The sequence below is a fragment of the Globicephala melas genome, chromosome 2 (genome assembly GCF_963455315.2).
Source record: "Globicephala melas chromosome 2, mGloMel1.2, whole genome shotgun sequence".
Classification (NCBI taxonomy): domain Eukaryota; kingdom Metazoa; phylum Chordata; class Mammalia; order Artiodactyla; family Delphinidae; genus Globicephala; species Globicephala melas.
In genome coordinates, this window is record NC_083315.2 from 17,869,094 (window position 1) to 17,889,702 (window position 20,609).

The following is a 20,609-nucleotide window of genomic DNA, read 5'->3' on the forward strand; positions in this document are numbered from 1 at the left end:
TCCACCCCAAACCACACCCAACACCCATGCCACCACCTCATCACCACAACACAACAGAGCAAACCACAAACCTGCTGCCTCCCTTGAAGAGTGGATGGCTTCATTTAATATGTCAATCAAAAACGAAAAAGGCAGCCTGAAACCAAAGGTGAATTCCAACTTCAAGGAAATAACATTCTGGCATTTTGCTTTATTAGAACCAGCACATAATCTCTCATAGGGTCGCATATTAGCCCAGTAATGGGGGAAAGCAGCCCATTCTTGACCTCTCTACCTGTGACATCACTTTCAGAACAACGTAGAGATCGCTTGAGCCATGGATGCTCCCCGATTCCGGCCCCACTCCACAGAAATCATGTACAAGAGATCACAGAGCTGGCTCTGAAGGGAGTCAAGGCAAGAACGAGAATGTAGTAACCACCAGTTACATTTGCATCGCATTCATGTGCATTATCTAATGTGATGGGAGGGTTTATAATCCCTATTTTCAAATGAAAAAACTGAGACTCAGAGCGTGTAAGTTGCTGACAAGAAGTCACAACTAATAAACTGCTGTCAGCCGGGACTCGGCTCTACGTCTGCCAACTCATTCCCAGCACTTTCTCAGACCCACACGGATGGTTTCCAACGACAGCATCACAGGCGCTCGTCTTCCTACAGCCCTTCCTCCCAATCTCTTCCCAACAGCACCATTTTTTAAATATTTTGCATAATGGGGAGGTCCATGAAATATTTATTTTAATAAAAAAGTTTTGCCTGTTTAAAAAATTAAGTCTGAAAAACCACTCACCTAAGTATTACACTACAGTTCTAATCTCATCCATGATTTGAAGCAGTAGCTCTCTAAGTGGGATTCCATCCCAGATCAGCATCACCTGAAAACTAATCAGAAGTTCCAAATCTCAGGCTCTATCCTGGTCCGACTGAATCGACATTTCTCAAGGCTGAAATGCTTTGTGTTTCTTCTATGTATCGTTATGTATTATGTTTTAGCTCATAAATACATGGGTTAACGCTTATCATGAACACTTTTTTTTTTTTTTTTTGCCGCTCCGCGCATCATGAGGGATCTTAGTTCCCCGACCAGGGATCGAACCTGTGCACCGAGCAATGGAAGCACAATGGAAGCACAGGTCCTGCACTGGACCGCCAGGGAAGTCCCATGAACACTTCTTAAATCAAACTGTTTGTTACTACATCTTAAAAACCGTCACCATGAATACATACACATATGTTTGACATTCCTGGGATGACCATATAGGTGGTTATACATATATTCGCAGTGTCAGATACAAATTCCGCAGTCAGTATGGGATACAAATTCTTTCTCCGAGTTGTTTCCCCTCTAAGCTCTTTGCAGAGAATTGCAAAATCCATATCTCTAGACCAGAGCCCTCCAGGCACACCAGCCTCAGACATCGACCTCTCTCACTGCATGCGACTTTGGGAGCTGTCTGAATTCCCCGGGGAGCTTGATTGCTTGCCAGGAAATTTTAATATCATGAATAAAAGCATGTCTGTTTGGGAACAACTAATAACTGAACAACATTTTTATCAAGTCCCATTTTGATTCTAATTTATGAAGCTTATATTCCTTATCTTCCCCCTAAAAGCAACTTACTATCTTCATTTCTACTGGCAGCAACATCCTCCTCGGACTTAATCTAATCAAGCCATAAACCTAGCCTCTCTACAGGAAATACAGGGGAGAGAGAACCAAGTCAAATGACACCACAAGGGAACAACTAGACAAGTCCAGAATATGAGATCTTTAATAACACAACTGCACTGATTTCTTTAAAAAAAAAAATCCACGTTGCCTAATATCTGGATGCAATATATGATCCTAGAATGGATCCTGCATCTGGAGAGAAAATTTAATTAAAAAAAACAAAACAAAACAAAACAGTGCTGGGACAATTGAAGAATCTGTCATATCATGTGACAGAATTGACAATTGGAAAATTTCCTGGATGTGAGCAGTAAAGAGTAATTATATAAAGGAATATTCTTGTTTTTAGGGGATATGTGAGGTAGTTAGGGGTGAGTTGCAGGGAGGGAGAATTTGGTACTATGCATCAATACGCTTAAAATTGAACATACCCATTAACCCAGGAATTGAAAATGTCTGTCTACATGGTCAAGATGTATATATGAAATCAGATGTTTTAAGAAACAGTAATACAGAATAGGAAACCAGCCACATAACCAACAATTAGAAATTGGCTGAGCACATCCTATCAATGAAACACTAAACAGCAATGTAAATACTGTGCACAGAATATCATGGAAGGTATCATCTCATCTTTAGTCTGAAGACAGTGCAACCTGCAGACACGGACAAAAGGTACCAACGGCTACACACAGTTGGCAGCCCTTGTCTGTACCTTCTGGTTTTCCATAGCAAACATATATGTGCAATCTTATAACTGTATCACCTTAAATAACGAGTGAACACATCCCTTCCTTTCCCCTTCCTTCTCCTCCTGTTCTCAATAATGGAATCACCTGCTAACTCATTTCACTGGTTCCAGATCGCTCCCTTCCCAATCCTGTCCACATTCTGCAACCACCTCCATCTTCACAGAACACCTGTTTCATCGTGTCCCTGCCCCGTGATGAGTCACTTCCAGTGACTCACTACATCCTAAACGTTAAGACCCAACGTCCTTGGCCAAGCACTCAATGGTCTCTCCAGGCCCGCTTTTCCGGGCTCTCCATGGATCCCACCCCCAGCACTCGGAGCAGCGCCTGAGACAGCTGGTGCTCAGTAAACGCTAGTTCCTCCCACTCCACACATCTGCACGCTTTCACGCCCACAGCTCCAACGGCCCAGGCTGTCTGTGCCTCTCCTGATGGAGAACACAAGCACCTCCTGTGTGAAATGTGCTCCAACCCCAAGGTGTTCATCTAGACCACAAATTTGTCACTTAATAGCCTATCTCCTTGTACATGAGTGGTGTTTTGTTATCTCTAGAGAAGTTCCCGAAAGGCAGGGAGCATCTTCTGCTCTTTTTAGCACAGAACAATGAACAAAACACCATATTGTTGTATAAATAATGTGTAAAATATATATGAATAAAGTAATAACCCTATTGGGCAAAGACAAGGCTTTCTCAGAGACTATAATCAACAAATGCAGGCTTGTGCTCCCCTAACTGCCAAGAGAAACCCCGTGGACACGGGTGCCTTGGCATGATCACACCCCCTTCACCCTGTATCCTCAGACCCCAGAGCTCACTCAAGAACCGCAGTGTGACTATCCCGGCTGACATTCCTGACGACGTGAGCTATGGGGAAAGAAACCTTTCAGATGCTCTACCCTTCCAATGTAAAGGAACCCAATCTCCAGCAGAAACACCTTCATGCTCACCCACAGAGCTGCATCCCGAGCACCACCGCAGGTCTGGAAGACCAGGAAAAAGTGAGTTTACGCCTGGATAAACCTACCTACGACCCATGAAAGGGTGGGCCAGACAACAGCTCACCTGGACCAGCCAAGTTCTTCCTGCTCATGTCCCGGTGAGTGTCGGGATGCCCAAAGCAGGGTGTGGGCAGTACTGTCACCTGATGGGCCAGAGACACCGGAGAAGGGGTGTGAGGTAGCATATAAACCTGAGTCCCTAAAAACAATGTAGATCTACAGGATTCTGCGCCCAAACTCCAAGCCTCTCCTTCCAGGCATGGTGACCACCAGAGCTCTGAAGGTAGGTGCCTGCTCTGGGCCTCCCCTGGACCTCCCCATCCCTGCCCTGACTCCACAAAGGGCCAGCGGTGGGGCCACTCATGCACAGTGACTGTTTTCACGATACCCATTCGTGGGAAATGCTTTCAACTCCATGTGCAGATGTGAGGACAGGGGAGCATGAAACCTAACCTGAGATCGTCACACGTGTAATTACAGGTGAAGAGGAAAGGGAGTTTCAGCTCATGACGCCGACTAATAAAATCCTGCTATGCTCTTTCTGACACACTGCCTCTTGCACGAGGATCAAACAGATTCGTCAAGGGGACAAACGTGGAAGGGAAAATTTGATCAAGATAGAGTCCTTTCTTCTTTTTTTTTTTTTTGCTTAAAAAAAGGGCTTCCCTGGTGGTGCAGTGGTTAAGAATCCATCTGCAAATGCAGGGGACACGGGTTTGAGCCCTGGTCCGGGAAGTTCCCACATGCCGCGGAGCAACTAAGCCCGCGAGCCACAACTACTGAGCCCGCGAGCCACAACTACTGAGCCCGCATGCCACAACTACTGAAGCCCGCATGCTCTAGGGCCTATGCTCTGCAATAAGAGAAGCCACCGCAATGAGAAGCCCGCACACCGCAACGACGAGTAGCCCCCGCTCACCACAACTAGGGAAAGCCGGCGCGCAGCAACGAAGACCGAACGCAGCCAAAAATAAATAAATTTAAATAAATAATTCTTTTTAAAGAATGGGAAAAAAATGAAAAATATATCACCCACCAATTAACAGACTTGACTAACTTCAGTATGAGGAAGTAATGCTTTACCCCCTGCTACCTATAAAGACACACTGATTTAAGAAGCGTTTCATTCCAGCCATGCACATGGCAGTGCTGGATTCCAAGCGGCAGAAAAATACAACCCATAACCATTAAAACCAGGCCTCGGTCCCCTCAGGGCAGGGAGCCACCCTTCAGCCTCAGCGGCCCACGGCACCTGTGCAGTTCAGGCAATATCTGAGATCTTTTAAAGCGAACTAAAATGCTGAATGTTTTTCTAGTGTTTATAAAGAAATAACCAACCTAAGAGATTCTTAGGGCTTTCACCCAGCCTAACAGAAGAAAAATCTCCCCTCTCCTATTTACTCTCCAACCAGCCAACAAGAGAGGCTGACTCAAACCAACAGGAATTTCTCTGACCTGGAAAGAAAGCCTCCCTGAAACATGAGAAACTCTAAATAGCTCAGAATTCTAAAACGAACCAACCATATCTGACCCCAAAGCAGCTCTCCACTGCCCCCTCATATTACTTAATCCAAAAACCGCCTCCCAGTTTTTCTTTAAAGAAGTTATCTCAAATTGCTTAAAACTCCACAATTAATTCCTTACACCTGGCAGTACCCGACCAGGCTGAATCAGAATAAATACTCCTGAACTAACAGAGGAGATGGTGAGGAAACGGTGGGTTTTGATGGAGAACTTGCACCTACCTGGGGTCTCCTCGTTGGAAGCCTGGGCACGCAGCCGTCCAGCCGCACTCTGTGGCCCCTACACCTAAATCCAGCACAGTCCCCCGCCGCGAGGGGTCCGGGGCGGGGAGGGTCGCGGCACCAGCACCTCGCACGCCTGGCCCCGAGGCGGGACGGGCGGTGCTCAGAGCGCGGCTCAGACCGCCGGCCCTAGGGAGGGAAGGAGGAGGGGCCTGACCCAGTGTCTGCGGCGACCGCCGAGGCCGGAGGTGGGCGTCCTCCTCCCGCCAGGCCGCGGCCACCATGGATCCAGGGAGGGAGCAGTGATGGTGTCGTCGACAGATGGGCCAGAGCCGGGGAGTCCTCCCGAGTCTTATGACCACGGACATCTCTGCAGGCGAGGAACACGCGCCAGCTTTCGGGATGATTTTCAGGAGGGAGACGAGCGACAGACAAAGGGCACACAGGCCCCGCATACACCCAGATCCAGGCCGGTGGGTCCGCGGGATCTCCTTGCCGCTCAGCTTGCTGCGACTCGTTTGGACCCTCCTGGAAAGCCAGCCCCACCTCTTCCCCTGTGGAAAGCTTTACCCAAATGCCACTTGCCGCTAACCTCTACCTCTCCCCAGCGTTGGCTTTCCATCCCGCTTCACGCTTTGTCCTGTCTCTCCACAGCACGCACACCCACGTCTCGAAGGCGTGCACGCTTTACAGTTATCCCCGCTAAGGAGCCCGCAGACCTGATTCACGCCCTCGCACACCTGCGGAGCATCCGCGCTACGGCAGGCCCTGGACAGACGCAGGGTTTATGGCAGCAAAGGGTCCCTGCCCCCTGGAGTCGCTAGCGGACGAAACAACAGGGACTCTCGCTTCAACACGGCCACAAAGCCCAAAACTCATCGACAGGCTACTGGTGATCTCAAACCAAAGATCAGTTTGTACTCCTTTACAAACTCATTTGTTTCAAAATGCGTTGGCGCTTAGATTTTTCCTGAAAATCCCTAGTGCGACTCATAAAGTCATCTGGGTTTATCTGGTCAATTTCAAGTACATTTGAAATGGGGGAATTTTAAAGGAAGGGCTCCAAGACACTTTATGAAATAACGTAAAGGAGATGATGCAGGTTAATACCGTATAATTTCTTAATCCCTTAGATACATGCTTAGTTCGCTGTCCTTGTAATATTTTCCCATATGAGGTATTTGAAATTTAGGTTAACGGTGCCTTCAAAATTTATTGCTTCTGAGAAATTATGGTGCACAGTATCTCAGAAACAAACAAACAAACGAACCAAAACACACTGAGCAGCACAGTCGAAGCACTGAAACAGAAAACATAGCCAGCCCAAACCCAGCCAGCCTGTACTAACCCTGTTCTGCCGCATTACTTTAAAGTTTCCGATAAAAACCATGCATGGAAGCAGAGAAGCAAATTAGCTGTATGGGAACTCAGGGAAAACCTAACTACACAACTAGTGATTCAAGGGTGAAACGGACTAACCTCAAATAACAATAGAACTTGTAACTATAAACTTATCAGACAGGGTGGGGGACAGCAAAACAGAAGTAAAGCTGGTCTGTGAAGCTTTGAACATGCACACATAGAGTGGGTGGGGCAAGGAAGCCTGGCTTTAACGACAGAGGCTCCAGTGGGCGCATAGCCCGTTCATCAGTCAGTAGCCACGAAAAAGGGCAGCGAAAGGACCCCACGGGCCGACGCGGCACAATCATTTCCTCCTTGCAAACACCTGAGGCCATGTGTGTCTCAATGAAGGGGGTGGGCTACCTCTGAGGTTCGTTCACACATTGCTCGAGCAGTCACAAAAATTCAACACACTCCAGGCCGCTCTCCTTCTCAAACTGGAAGGAAGATAAGCATTTCCACAACCACCATAATGCAATCTTGAGAGCAACTTGTGATGCAAAATTAAAACTACCTGACCTCCCCTACAACATTCTCTGTTGACACACGTTTACAAACATGTGTCTTTGCAGCAGCAGCGTTCTGAGCTCCGTTGATCCCATCCACCTTTCCAAACCCAGGGAGAGCAGGAAGCAAGGCCACGGGCCCGTCCAGATTACTGGAAGATTCCTGCCAGCAGGAACAGTCGAGGATATGGAAGAACATCCATCCACGTGGAGGCTACCAATGACTGAAAACACTGTACACTTACTACCCAGTTTAACAGCTGCAGATAACAGGGCGGCATGTTACCCACCACCGGATGATGAAGATCTTAACGCTCGGTCTGAAAGTAGTACTTGTGTTTTAGGACAAAGCGGGTACCGCCAGGTCTATGTAAGGCCCTGTTCTCCAAGACTTTCAAATCAACTTTGGGAGGCCAGCCATAGGTATGTGGAAAGTTCACTAACAGTATCCAGTTATCAAAATTAAATGCCAACCAAGTGGTACAGGAATTACAAAAACTCAGAAAACACCAAAGACAAAGAACACTTCATGAAGGAATTATGTGTCACCTCAAATGGGGGACATCTCTTAGGACAAAGGTGGAGGCCAAGACATACATGGCATGTTTGAATAGCGGGGAATAAAGCCCAGACTCAACACACACCATCAGCACTTGTCTCCTACTTGACTTTTTCTCCCTCCCCAGGACCGGGCTGTGCTGAGCTGAGCTGCACACACAGGACCCCCGGGGGCCAGGCTACAGAAGAGTCTCTCTAAACTCAGAAGAGGCTCTCTAAACCCAAGTGGGAATCGCTGACACTCAAGCCCTAATCCAGATGTCATCTAGAGCTTCATGTTTGCTCTAAACAACTATTTAAACAAGCTAAGATGTCACCCACAGAAGCAGCACATGTGAACCCGCAATCTGAGATCTGACAAGCATTTCCAAAGACCCCAAATCATTTTTTTAATTCCAAAATTTTAAAGCTTATGGGATTATTTTGGGACTACATTCTCCCCCCACCCCCACCCCCAATCCCTCCTTCCTCTTTTTGAAGTTAAATCCTATCTAGGTGAAACTCCCATCCCTCAAATGTGTTTAACAATAACAGGTCCTTAAAACACCCCCTCCGAGCACAGCAGCAGCGCTTCCTGTTTATCAAAGGACGAAAGTAAATAGCAGGTCAACAAGACTGGACAAGGAAAACAGAAAACCCGTCTGACCTGTGCTGTGTGAGCAAGAGAAGCGGCCCCTGCACCCGTGGCATCAGGCGTGTCCAGCCCGGCCCTCTGACCTCCTCCTGCTACAAAGATACCGCCCTGCTCACGTCACAGCAGAGCCATGAATAGCACAAACTGACTGAATTAGCATAACACCAGCGCATCCGCATATGTGAACACTAGGGCCCATTCTTCCTGAAAATCTATGGTGTCCGAACAAGAGGCAAAGCCCATCTGGCCTTGGTGAGTGTTTGTTTTGACACAAAGCCTCTGTGTGGGCCTGTCCTACAGTCACATGACATTCCTGCAAAAACTTGTCTCTGTTCTGGATGGACCCACACACTAGGGGACTGGCACCAAAATTTCAGCTTGTGGTGCAAGGCATGTTGGGAAACAATTGCTCCCACAAGTGAATGTAAATAGAGTGTAGACGACTGACACTCAATTTTTCTTTCTTTTTTTTCTTCCTTCCTTCCTTTTCTTTAAAAAAAAAAAACAGAAAAGCTGCCTTTGAAATGATGCCATTTTGTACCATGTCAAGACTTCTTCTCAACTCATCTAAAATAAAACCTATAGATACACGAATATATACCACTAAAGTCCTTAAAATGTGCCCAGTTATTTAGGAAGGCAAAATCCATCATAATTTAAATAAAATAATCTGCCTTTAAGGACTGTCACTCTCATTTAACGAGAAGTCACAATGTTATGAACTAAGAAGATAGAACTTTTCAGACTAATTAGAGGGCTTTCGATACAACTTTGGGCCCCATCACAGCAGAAAGGCAATGTAAGTATCTTGAGAAGGGTGATGCATTAATTCTAAATCTACACCAAATATTCAAGCCCCCTTGGCAAAGCTTACACAACGGAATATGATACAGAAGCAAACTGGACTCGGTTAAGTATAAATCCCAAGCAAGGTCCACTCTTCACAAAGACCAGCGGCAACCAAATAAAATCAATGCCAGAGGCGAGGAGGTTGCGTTCTAAAGGTAACAGAATTCTAACCTTTAAGTTAAGTTTCTTTCTTTCCTGTATCTCCATGCTGTCTTTGAAAAGAGTCAAACAACCCTGGAAAGAATAGAGTGTAAAGTAAACCGTGTGAAGAAGGAAAATGATGGGTTTTCCTTCATCATCAAATGAAGCAGCGCTTCATTTCCCAAGCACTGCAGGGACACTTGACTAGCATCTGGACTCTGCTGGATGCGGGGGGGGGGGGGGCGGGGGCGTGTGGGCGTCCCTCTCCCTGAGAGTGTCCAATGTGCACAAGGGATGGGCAAGTGACCGGGGTGCTCAACCCCCACAGCTCAAGTCACAGACGCTGCTGGACCGGCATCTCCCGGAGCCGTCAGAAGCCCCACTTTCACCAATCAGGACAAGACTGAAGAAGAAGGTGAGAGATCTAACAAGTAGGATGATTCAGTATCTGATGGAAGATACACATAAAGCATTAAGTATCACTGCCAATCTGAGTTAGACGAAAAAAGAAAAACGTGTACTGCGTTACACCATTACCTTCAATTAAGCATCTATTAAGTTATAAATATATAAGCTCTACACTAGAAAAACACTGGCTTGTTATTTTCTAAATAGTAATAAGTAAGATTTCACCCATCGCCACCCTGTCCTTCACCCTTGCATCTTCTGGTGGACATCACCTTCAGAGAAAACAAGTCATAGTTTACCTGCCACACATTTTTTTTTTTACACAGATGTTTTTGTATATAATTTTCCATTTGTTACAATTTTCTAAATAGTCATTTAAACATTTTAGATGTAGTGTGATTTATTTTATTATTTTTTTAACATCTTTATTGGAGTATAATTGCTTTACAATGGTGTGTTAGTTTCTGCTTTATAACAAAGTGAATCAGTTATACATATACATATGTCCCCATATCCCTTCCCTCTTGCGTCTCCCCTCCCTCCCACCCTCCCTGTCCCACCCCTCCAGGCGGTCACAAAGCACCGAGCTGATCTCCCTGTGCTATGTGGCTGCTTCCCACTAGCTAGCTATTTTACGTTTCCTACCACACATTTTAAGAGTAAACTGGCTCAGTGCACAGGGTACCTGCCAACCATGATCACAGGAAGCATCCATGGGGGCCCCATGATGGTCAGGAACTGAGGGACAGGCCTGGCTGCTCTGTCTCCGGTGGGCACAGGGCCACTCACACTCGCTGTTCAACAGGGCAGCCCCTGTTGAACAGCACTCCCCCCTCATGTCAGGACACATGCTCAAGGCCTCCAGCTCAAAAACTTTTAACTTCGTATTATTTGCCTTTGCATTTGGGATATCACAAAGCATGTTTAAAACCCCTTCCAAAACAGAATGGCCTTTACAAAGCACAGCCAAGAGCAGGGTGTTTTTAGTTCAGTGTTCTCGTCTGCCAAATACATATATTGACTTGAAGGGTAGAGGTTGCCCTTGACTCTCGTGTTTCCAATAAAACCTTAAGAGGAAAAGTCGTCAACGACAGCAGAAACACACACACACCAGCAAAGTCATCATACCTATTATGACTTTCTGGAGCTTTTTCCCCTTAAACGAACATGGTGCCTTACTGACTCCCCAGATTTTATCTGTCACAGGTAAGATGGTCTTCTTTCAACCTCTTTCAGCTCAGATCACTGTGTATTTCAAACAATTCTTTAAAAATCAAAATGCAGGGTTTCCTTGGTGGCGCAGTGGTTAAGAATCCGCCTGCCAATGCAGGGGACACGGGTTTGAGCCCTGGTCCGGGAAGATCCCACATGCCACGGAGCAACTAAGCCCGTGGGCCACAACTACTGAGCCTGCGCTCTGGAGCCCGCGAACCACAACCACTGAAGCCTGCGTGCCACAGCTACTGAAGCCTGTTCGCCTAGAGACCGTGCTCCGCAGCAAGAGAAGCCACCACAATGAGAAGCCCGCGCACGGCAACAAAGGGTAGCCCCCGCTCACTCCAACTAAAGAAAGTCCGTGCACAGCAACGAAGACCCAATGCAGCCAAAAATAGATAAATAAAATACATAAATTTATTAAAAAATAAAATAAATAAAAATGTATTAGGGATCAATCAGATCAGAGTAATTACCCTCGGCTTTATTATGTCAAGATAATTTTTAAACTTCCTACTTTCGCTAGTTCCCTGCTTGGGGGGAAAACCCAACCATGTCATAAATTTTGCATTATCCCAGTACATTGTGGGTTTTTTTGTGTTTTTTTTTTTAAGAAATTTATTTATTTAATTTATTTCTGGCTGCGTTGGGTCTTCATTGCTGCGCGCGGGCTTTCTCTAGTTGCGGCGAGCGGGGGCTGCTCTTCGTTGTGGTACGCGGGCTTCTCATTGTTGTGGCTTCTCTTGGTGTGGAGCACGGGGCTCTAGGCATGCGGGTCAGTAGTTGTGGCGTGTGGGCTCAGCAGTTGTGGCTCACAGGCTCTAGAGCACAGGCTCGATAGTTGTGGCACACGGGCTTAGCTGCTCTGCGGCATGTGGGATCTTCCCAGACGAGGGATCGAACCCGTGTCCCCTGCATTGGCAGGCGGATCCTCAACCACTGCGCCACCAGGGAAGCCCACTACATTGTGTTTTAAAATATGCTCAAGTATTGATCACAGTGATACAGCAGAGGCACTTGAAGGCGCCCACTCGCTCGGGCTTGGCAACTCCGCAGGGATGCAGGACCGGGACAGGGCTGCTTCCTCCTCGGGGGCTGCCTTACACTCTAGGCCACAGGGCAGAGGGATGCTGTTGCTGGGAGGTGGCTTTAAAGTGCCTTTGACTCTCAAGTTCATGTTCCTTCTGTTACTTAGAGGATGATGGCTCTGTGACTGCTGATAAAACCCAGAGCCGCCAGCAGAGGGCACTCTGCGAGCAGAGGTTCCCTTCCTCCGCGGATGCCTTCATCCCATCAAAGCAAACACATTCTTAACTGCTGCTTCATATTCAGCATGGGAACAGCTTAATCAGAAATTAGAATAAACTCATGTGTTCACGAGAAAATAAACAGGCGATTTGAGGATGGTGCAAAACGAATCCTACATTGTTTAAAACATCTTTCTATCTAAAACACTTTTTAAGGGGGAAGGGAGGAAACCCCAATGCAGTGCATTTGGAAGCTGCATTGTGATCTATGAAGCCATGCAATTAAGGTGTCCTTCCAAATCATGCCCATGTTTAAAGTCTTGTACGACCATCCACTCTCTTGTGATGGTAGAGACAGAGCTGTTTATTTCCCTGCAATTCCATACATGACTAGTTTTTTTTTAAAAAGCTCATACATTTCTATATTTGTTAGTAAAATGTTTCTAAATTTATTAGTAAATTTCTAAATTTGCGTGTAAAAAATTAAATTATATATAATAAAATGCCCTGTTCCTAATATCAACAAACTATTTAAAACAACTTGATTACTACCACAGTAAACACAGCACATAGAACCATAGAAAATGCTACAGTGAAAATACATACATATATATATACACATATATATATGTATATGTATATATATATACACACTAGTTAAATTGGCCACAAACCATGGGACATTTTTTTTCTCTTCACCGCTATGCCGTGGTATTGATCCTTAAGAAAAAGCACCACAGGTGGCAGTGAGGAAGAGCTCTGGGATCAGCCCACCCTGCAAGCAGGTGTTTCCAGATCTCATGCACATCACACAGGGTTCTGGATGCCACGGTCCAAGGCACAAAGACATGCTGTGGAGCAAGAGCCCAAGCAGTAGAAATGCCGACGCTCTGAATCAGCCGCGTGCGCTACGTGGCTTTTCTTTTTTTTTTTTTTTTTTTTTTTTTTGCGGTACGCGGGCCTCTCACTGTTGTGGCCTTTCCCTTGAGGAGCACAGGCTCCGGATGCACAGGCTCAGCGGGCATGGCTCACGGGCCCAGCCGCTCCGCGGCACGTGGGATCCTCCCGGACCGGGGCACGAACCCGCGTCCCCTGCATCGGCAGGCGGGCTCTCAACCACTGCGCCACCAGGGAAGCCCTAAGTGGCTTCTTGATCATCAATGTGAAGGGAGCTTCCTCACAGGCAACAGAGCCCGGGAGTCAGCGTCCAGACTCTGCGCCCCACTGGAGACAACTACTGAGCCTCTCTCCGCCTTCCTCCCCTCGGCTGAGAAATGTAACAGGAGTCCCCAGCGCACAGGGTAGTTAAAACGATTACAGGAGTCGAAAACGTTAAAGCAGTTAAAAATAGCTCATGGCATTTAGTCACTGCTCTGTAAGTTTGGTTACTATCATTATAGCCAGGATTTTCAAAAAAGCCCCTTCCTCAACTGTGTAGACGGGTATTGTACATTGTAAACTCTACCCTTTTAGGGGTGCAAATATCTAGAGTCAATGTACCACAAAAGGGAGTGAGGGTATACATAGGCGCTCTCAGTCCCACTTCATCTGAAACACCCAGGGAGGTTTATTAACTAGCTACCCACCACCCCAACCCAGACCAACTGGTCTGGAAACCAGCACTAGGAGCTCTCCCACCTCCCACGAGGGTTACAACTGAATAACAAGGTTCTGTACAACCCAGAAGCTTGCTTGATGATTCACTTGGTGTGGCCTGATTCTACTCTCCTGGGTGAGTACACTCCTGGTTTATAAAGAAATCCCCTGTTTCCCCTATTCTCAGCCATGCAGCAGCTAAACGTAGTATCTAAGCGCAAATTTCTCTAGACAGAGATTTGGTCCAAGTTAGTCCCAGCTTTAAGGGTCAGTAGAGGTCATCAGTTAGCACTTCGTGGATCTCTGCCTCAATTTAACCATCAACAGCCAACCATCTGTGAGCCAGATGCGATATAACTTTCTAAAGCTCCCTGAAGCTCTCAGTTATAACTATTTTTATACTTAGGAGTTGGTGGTTTCCTAAAACAAAAGCTGTTCTCTTTTAGACGTGCAGGAAAGGCCATCACTGCGTCTGTACAGCATCCTCCCTGAGCCTAGACCACAGTGTCCCTGAGCCCCGGAGCCCAGCAGGCTGGCAGCTTTCCACGAGATTCTGTGGACTGGAATCAGCTCTAGTCCCTGCTTTGCCAATAACTAGCTGTGTGAGCTCAGGCAATTAAAAGCTCTGGCCGTTTCCCCACCTGTAATCACAGAGGAGCAGTTCAAGACGTAAGGGCCCCACTACCCCAAACATATACCATCCCCTGAGCCACAAAAAGCAGACCACCCATTCCCCCTTCACAGTGTGCCGGGCTGGCCCATCATTCGGAGCAGTCAAGTTTAAACACTTTGGCACAAGAGTCCCAAGCTCACGTGCCTATGGGAACCAAGAGAGCAAATGAAGGCGGCCAGATGGGGGTTCCTGCAGCCTGGAGAGGAAAATCAGGGGTGTGGCGTGAGGGCTCGCTCCCGCCTGGAGGCCCCAGGTCTCTGGAGGAGCTGCACGTTCTGATGAGCCATGCGGCATCTTCTCACCTGCTCAGGTGGCCGTGACAGATGCCATCGAAGCACTGCTGTCCACACTACCTCCCCCTGCAGGCAGGGCAAGTCCCACTGGACCCCAAGCAGGCCTGTCCTTCCAGGCGGCTTAAGCCTGAAAGTGCGAAGAGCTCCCACCCTGTGCTTGGGAAAGAGGTTGAAATTCATTTCACTGGAACAAGTCCCAGCACAGTCACTAGAGAGACCACTACATTTGTTTTCTTAATCAAAAACTACCCAAGTTCATAAGCACAATGACTTATGGGCACTTTGAAGCCTTTTAGATTTTCTTTCTGTCTCTGGTCTCTTCTTTTTCTATCCCTGATCCTACATTGCTGCCAGAATGAAACTCTTCTGGCTCCACTGTTAAACACTCTCCTTGAGAATTAAAGGGGGGTTTCCCCCTTGGGAATGGTGGAAGTATCCACCCTACCTCACCCGGCACACGCCCTTCCACCACCACCGTGTACACCTGACATCTGACCAGTCATGTTCAACCTTAACACCAGATGCCTGCACTCATTCTGGGTCAAAGACCATGTTTATTCCTTCTATTTGATTAGATTCCACAGGTTTGAGGCTTAGTAGTGTGTTGTGTATGATGGACCAGAGGTAAAGATCATGCAGAGAAAAAACCCCTCATTCTCCGTTTTCCTCAATCTAGTTAAGAATATATCATAATTAATAAAGCACAGTTTTTTAGAAAAAGCTCTCACATTTTGGCTCTCAAATACTTAACAAAAGTATACAGTTCTTCAAATACATACAAATAGCCTTTGGGAAACCTGTACATTAAAACACAGCAAATAGAACTTTTAACAGACTCTGATAATAAGTGTCATTGGTGAACATCTTCACAGATTAGAAAAAGTCACGTTAGTAGCCAGCGAGTCCCAATCTTAAATATTTCCACAGACTGTAACGACACAGGGCACTTGAGAAACAAAAGCAACAAAATTCTCTTCAATCCTGAAGCATCCCCTAACAGATGAGTATAAAAGAATGGAACATATGCACCTAAAAGTGCCTTCCCACTTTAAAATGATTCATTTCCACTAAAGCTACTACCCGGTTTACGGTAAACGTGTCACATCGTTGCCTATTTTTAAGTGCTCCCCAATCAGCTGATATCACTGCAGGCTGCAGTAAAATGTTTTTATTGTCCAGCAGAACACAACCATTTCTATACTTATCTTTTCTTTCTCATTACCTAGAAGCAGAAATCAAAAGATTCCACATTTTCAGGAAGTCCATTATATTTTTTAAAATAAATTTATTTATTTATTTTTGGTTGCATTGGGTCTTCGTTTCTGCGCGCGGGCTTTCTCTAGTTGCAGCAAGCGGGGGTTACACTTCGTTGCAGTGCGCAGGCTTCTCATTGCAGTGCCTTCTCTTTGTTGTGGAGCACAGGCTCTAGGCACGCAGGCTTCAGTAGTTGTAGCACACGGGCTTAGTTGCTCCATGGCATGTGGGATCTTCTCAGACCAGGGCTTGAACCCGTGTCCCTTGCATTGGCAGGTGGATTCTTAACCACTGCGCCACCAGGGAAGCCCCCATTAATGTTTAAAATAGTTTGTCAGGCTTCCCTGGTGGCGCAGTGGTTGAGGGTCCGCCTGCCAATGCAGGGGACACGGGTTCGTGCCCCGGTCCGGGAAGATCCCACATGCCACGGAGCGGCTGGGCCCGTGAGCCATGGCCGCTGAGCCTGCGCGTCCAGAGCCTGTGCTCCGCAACGGGAGAGGCCACAACAGTGAGAGGCCCACGTACCGCAAAAAAAAAAAAAAAAAAAAAAAAAATAGTTTGTCATATGTAGTGCAATATTCTGAATCCTCACATTTGGCAAAATTATCAAATTATCCTCATATGTAAAACCCTTCAAATGCTAAAAGCAGCCTACTCTTTTAAAAGAGATAATGCTATGAATAAAAAGCTCTCGTGAGAATTTAAAATATTCTATGTGTGAAATGGAAGCTAAACATCTTCAAACGGTGTGACTTGATTTATTAAAGAAGGCCTGCTACTATAAACCAATCTGACCAGTGTGCGCACACAAAAGCCCCACTTAATTAAAGATACACTAAGGAAGTTACACACAACAAATTAACTCATTATGCAAAGAACAACCTTCTAGAAGAGCCAGAAAGTAATCTGACGGCAGCCCAACAGCTCACTGTGCTTCACTCTGGCTTTTGTGCACTCATCTGTAATCTATCCCCAGGGAGAGATTCAATTTAAAAGGATGGGAAAAGAACGGAGGATCCTTCTGATAAAAACCACATCCAACATCCCCCTTGCCTCGCTTATGCAAAATCAGGAGCTTTTCAATGTGCGTTGGAGAATTTTAATAGGTCTTATAGTCTAAATCAGAACTAAAGAGCAATTCATAAAGAATTTTATTGTTTCTTAAAATACTGAAAAAAATAATTTCTCAGGGCTATATCCTGACCCAAGATAAGCATTATCCCTCCTGCAGCATCTTATAACACATAACACACATGGTTCATCTTATGAAATGTGAGATACTTCTGACACTCGTTATCAGTTCTAATGTTTTAGCTCATCTTTTAGAAATTATGCCCTTCTGGACAAATAAATGTACAGATGTGGGAATGTCGGGCTGTTGAAAGTGAGATTCTGAGCCTGGAAAACACATTAAACTACATCAAGAGACAATGAAAATTTAACATTACCAAGGTTTCCAAAAAACATAGTAAATATTTCAAAACTTTCAACTCGATAATAAATCAATGACTGGTTGAAATCAAACTTTCACAGAAGTGCCTCCTTTGCCCTGTATTCACCCTAATGTGAGCTGAACAATACATTAGTGTTATGAGTACTGAGGTAAAAATTCTGGTGGCAGTTGTGATTTGTCATGATTTTAAAACTATCACCATCCAGTACGAGCAAAATGCTTTTTAAAAAATTCATTGTTTAGGGATTAGTGAAATTCAGTTAGGTCAATATTCCTAGAAAATAAAATTTATGTTGCCAAGTGGTTGTATTTATCTGACAGAGTCCCTTGTTAGTCTAAGTTCTATAAGAGAAGGTGATGATGATTTCTGTCCTGACTATCCCAGGATGTTTTATTCTACCTGCCACACTCCAGCTACAGAATTCTAAGTTAAAATAGAAGAGGCTCAAGGCATCAAATTTTAGTATTTATTTTAGTAGGAAATGCATAGTGAATAAATTATTTCACAACAAAACAGTCTGAGTCATCCACCTATGAAATTATCATCCTTAGAATACATACATTCGGCCATCTGTACCCACAGGCTCTGCATCCAAGGATTCAAGCAACTATGCGGGTCAAAAATAGGAAAAAAAAATTTCCAGAAAGTTCCAAAAAGCAAAACTTGAATTCGCCACGTGTCAGCATATTTGCATATCATTTACATTGTATTGGTAATCTAATAAGTAATCTAGAGATAATTTAAAGTATACAGGGGGGTGTGCTTAGGTTATATGCAAATACCATATCATTTTATACGAGACTTGAGCATCCACGGATCTTGGTGTCCGAAGGGGTCTTGGAACCAAGCCCCCACAGATACCGAGGGACAACTGTATAATATTACATAGAAGTCCTACTGCTGAAAAATGAAATTTCAGTAAGACGAATCATATTTCCATCATTTTTTGAGTTGCCCGAAGAATGTGAGCAAATTTGCAATTTGAGGAAGGAACCAATGAAGCAATCTTCCTTCTATAGACTACAATTGCCTCCCGTTTCATGATTACAGCTTTGCTGTCAATCATACAGGGAAGGGACGCCCAGATCCCCTCCCACATAAAATACACCAAGAAAGTCATTGTGAACACAGCAGCCTGCATCAGCTCCCACACCTTAGCCGGGAAAGAGATGCTGTTTTGTTCTCAATCCAACTTGTCTTTCCTTTTCTGGCTAAAATAAGAAGGAAATAGGGTTTCAAATGCACATGAAACATTCACCCAGATTCAACCACAGGCTGAGTCATAAAACAAGTCTCAATAAATTTCAAAGCATTGAAACAATACAGCGTATATTCCCTAGCCACAGAATTAAATTATAAATCAATAATAAAGATATTTGGAAAATCTCCAAGTGTTTGGATATTTGAAAGTTAAGGGACATACTTCTAAATAACCCAAGGCTAAAAAAACTCACAGGGAAATGAGAAAGATTTTGAACTGAATGATAATAAAAACTCAACATATCACAACCTGTGGATTGCAGCTAAATCTTGATGGGAAATTTATAGCTCTATGTGCTTATATTTAAAAAGAAAAAATGGTCTAAAAACAATTATCTAAGTTTCTACCTTAAGAAGCTTGAAAAAAAGACAAGCAAATTAAACCAAAGTAAGTAGAAAGGAAATAATAAAGCTAAATGAGAAATCAATGAAATGGAAAATGGACAAATACAGAATATCAACCAAATCGAAGGCTGGGTCCTTGAAAAGTAATAAAAGTGATAAATCCCTAGCTATACTAATCAAAGAGAAATCGCAAATTATAATAACAGGAATGCAAAAGGGACATCACTACAAATCATACAGATATTAAAAGGATAATAATAGAATATTATGAGCAACTTTATGCCGAAAAATTTGACAACTTAGATGAAATGACCAATTCCTTGAAAGACACAAATTACCAAAACTGATACCAAAAGACACAGAAAATTTGAATAACCCTGTTTTTAAATATAGATTCACAATTTAAAACTTTCCCACAAAGAAAACTCCAAGCTCAGATGGCTTCACTGTTGAATTCTCTTATAAACATTTAAGGAAGAATTAATGTTAATTTTATATAAACTCTTTCGAGAACTACGAGGGAACACTTCTCAACTCATGTTGAAAGGCCAGCATAAAACTGATACCAAAATCAGACAAAGACATTAAAATATATATGTTACTTCCCTCATGAACACAGGCACAAAAATCCTTAACAGAATATTAGCAAAGTAAACCCAGCAATATATAAAAGCAGTCAGGATATAAAGGCATTTTGTCCACAACCACAACTCTTAAGAGCCACTCCTTCCCCAAAATCCAAACCTTTTTTTGTTTTCTAAAGGATAACTATGTCTGGAAATTAATGAGTTTGCAGACTGAAAACTTTTCGCCTACATTATATTGTACAATACAGCTACAAATTTGCAGAATGCAGCAGTATTATTTTTTAATAATCCGAAATCAAGAGTAGAGAAATTAAATTTAGAAAACAAAGATGAAGTCAAGGGCGATATTCAAAATGCCTTCCATGAAGTCTCCAGACTGGCTGTGAGGATTCTAGCAGCCTGGGCAAGAGAGGGCCCCTCTCGCTGAGTACATACATGTAAGAAGAGAACCACAACTGTGTATATCACCAGGAAGAAATTTCCCCTGTGATTCTCAAGAAGAATGCTGTGTGAGACATAGTAAACCCATGTCCTCAAAACCATTCTTTAATAAATCCAGCATTGAGTTTCATAGGTATGCTTATTTTATCGTCTCCCAATTAAAAGGAAATGACCTCATGCCAAAAGCAATGGGGGGGGGGCAGGAGCCCATAATGTGACCTGGTTACACAGCTCTATCACTGTAAGTTACTCAACTCCGATACCCAAACTTAGGAATTTTATAGCTACAAGTTTCCATAGGCAGGGTCTCTGTACTGTAAAGATATTTGTATCCCCATGAATGCATACATGATTAAGTCATCATTATAAACATCTGTAAAATATGCTTTGAGCTATTTCTTTAAACTATTTTCTCTGTGCCTATCATTTTTTTCTGATTCAGAAAAAATGTTAAAGTACAAAATTATGACTGATCACCTTCTTTTAAGAACGCTTCGGGGACTTCCCTGGTGGCACAGTGGTTAAGACTCCATGCACTCCAAATGTAGGGGGCCCAGGTTTGATCCCTGGCCAGGGAA

The 20,609-nt window shown here is 44.5% G+C and overlaps 1 protein-coding gene across 21 annotated transcripts in view; it reads right to left on the minus strand.

Annotated features, from left to right (window-relative positions):
- The window catches only part of PARD3 (par-3 family cell polarity regulator), a 639,757-nt gene that overhangs the window by 538,612 nt on the left and 80,536 nt on the right, over positions 1-20,609 (minus strand). Inside the window, exon 1 of one of the 21 annotated variants that reach the window (XM_060293166.1) lies at positions 8,281-8,334. The exons of 19 other annotated variants lie outside the window; for them this stretch is intronic. The gene's annotated coding sequence lies outside the window, so the exon portion shown is untranslated. Of the gene's footprint in view, positions 1-5,169; positions 5,799-8,280; positions 8,335-20,609 lie in introns of those variants that run through there. One more of the 21 variants, XM_060293167.2, reaches the window with a different exon arrangement.